The sequence below is a fragment of the Sinocyclocheilus anshuiensis genome, unplaced genomic scaffold (assembly GCF_001515605.1).
Source record: "Sinocyclocheilus anshuiensis isolate Anshui unplaced genomic scaffold, SAMN03320099.WGS_v1.1 scaffold3283, whole genome shotgun sequence".
Classification (NCBI taxonomy): domain Eukaryota; kingdom Metazoa; phylum Chordata; class Actinopteri; order Cypriniformes; family Cyprinidae; genus Sinocyclocheilus; species Sinocyclocheilus anshuiensis.
This window is the reverse complement of record NW_015542780.1, coordinates 136,340-138,904: the sequence shown is the minus strand read 5'-3', so window position 1 is coordinate 138,904 and position 2,565 is coordinate 136,340.

Here is a 2,565-nt window from a genome sequence, read left to right as displayed (position 1 = left end):
GTGTGAAAAGGAATAAAAGGTGTCGGAGTTTTACTGCCTCTAGTGTTAATTTCTTTTGGAAACTGCAGTGATACGTATTTATTGGTATGTATTTCGCGTCTCGCAAAAAAGTGACCCAGGTGCGTTTTTGCCATGAGACCATGTAGGTAACTTTGCAAGTACGTCAACTTATTCTAAACTGTTTTAGGTATTTTTAAAAAATATATATAAATTATTTGTAATAGAGCAGACACTGTCTGACCGTGTCTACACCGGACGCGACAGTTGTCGTGCAGCACTAAAAGTCTGTCTACACTTGACACGACAAAGCGACAGTTGCAAATCATTTGAACAGTAGTGTCAGTACAGTTCGTCATAAATAGACGTAGGTAACTTTGCAAGTACGTCAACTTATTCTAAACCTAACCCTACCAGTCTACTAATACTCTACTAACACTCTAATGAGAGTTATTAGACATGTAGGTGCAATGCTACTTATAATCAACAGAATGTGTTAAAGGGATATGTCAACAGAATGTGTTTCTTTACTTATTATTTGTACTATCAGAAATGGGCTTCGGTTAGGTTACTAGTTACTTCAAGTTCAACATCAGTGATATCAAATGTCACTGCTCTCACTCAAAGTGGCATTTCCCTATGAGACCGTGCTTGATTGAGATATTTTCCTTTTATGTTTATTCTATATAATTTTCAACACAGGCAGATAGCTTTTGAGGAAAACAGTTTTGGGGAAACTGATTAACTGATTACATAAAAACATTATGTAAAACTGAATAATAATTACTAATTCAGTTGTATGTGTTTAATTATATAATCACATCCATCAATGACCAATAACAATTTCATTTAGATTTTGTTGCCATGTTGCCTTTTTATTATGCTCTGACAGAATGGAGATGATACATGTTTCAATCTGTAATTCTTATGGCTTCATAATTTTCCCTCTCATTTTGTTTCTCTTTCTCCCTCTGTCTTTATCTCATGCAAACAGACATACTCTTGCTTACACAGCATCCAAAAACAAGAGCCTCCCAATTACAAGTTAATGACATACTTCGTAATTTCTGAGCTGCTTGGTACAACATGTCCAATTGGCAACAGCTTTTAGGGACCTTCTGGTGAAAAATCTCCATATCAACTGTAAGATTTCAATGATTTGTTTAGAACTGGATAATTAGTTAAGTAATTAAAGGATAACATAACAATTGAGTTTACTTATCACCGGCTTTTCTTGACATTTTTAATATGCATCTCTTTCTAACCAACATGGAATATTGTGTAAGATGTTTGGCAATCAGTGTTATTAAGAGTCTCAGTGTATATGCATCAGTACAGGCTATTTGTATTATCCATTCCAAATATTAAACCACCACTTTATAATCCGGTTTATTAACTGTAGGACTTAATGTGTAATAGGCAGACTCAGTATGTCTCAGATGAGTAACTAACATAACAGGAAAGTAACTTCAGTGTAAGATGGATCCTGTCATGATTCTTGAAATCTTATCAAGACAGGCTGTCAGGGAGAAATGGAAAATAATTCACACTGAAGAGTTTGGCTATTGAAATCCCCCCTCCTTCTCTCTTTCTCTCTCTACTAACGGTATGAAGTCTGTGTCCCCTTGGAAAGGCATTTCCATGGTTACTGATGTAATCTGCAATCTGCCACTAGCTAAGTGGACAGAAAGGAGGTAGCATGATGAATGATGAGGACTAAACGTTGATATGTAAAAGCGGAAGCTTATCACAAATTCAAAAACTACACAAGACAACCAGCATGAATAAGTGAATGAGTCTAGCACTGCACCACACATTTAAATTATAAACTGCCAACTCAAGCACTCCATTTCTGTTAAGGAATTCGATATTTGAGTAAATATATAGAAATATCTATATCATAATTGATTGACTCGTATATGTCTTTCTTCTGTGGAAGAATGTACTGGATGTCCTTTTCTTTCATCTGAACGTAGTGTCAGTACAGTTCGTCATAAATAGAACGAGGCATCAGTTTACTGATGGGGATCGTGTCGCATCGCATGGCGCCGCGCCACATCCAGTGTAGACAACATCACTGGGTTCTATTGTCTTTTGTAGGATCGCGCCACTCGCGTCTGGTCGTGTCCCCTTGGAAAGGCATTTCCATGGTTACTGATGTAATCTGCAATCTGCCACTAGCTAAGTGGACAGAAAGGAGGTAGCATGATGAATGATGAGGACTAAACGTTGATATGTAAAAGCGGAAGCTTATCACAAATTCAAAAACTACACAAGACAACCAGCATGAATAAGTGAATGAGTCTAGCACTGCACCACACATTTAAATTATAAACTGCCAACTCAAGCACTCCATTTCTGTTAAGGAATTCGATATTTGAGTAAATATATAGAAATATCTATATCATAATTTATTGACTCGTATATGTCTTTCTTCTGTGGAAGAATGTACTGGATGTCCTTTTCTTGCAATTACAATGATGAGTGAGTTCATATAATATAGTATATTCAAATAGTTCATGAATAAAAAAAATCAAAATGACACAAAAATAATCAGAAAAGTATATA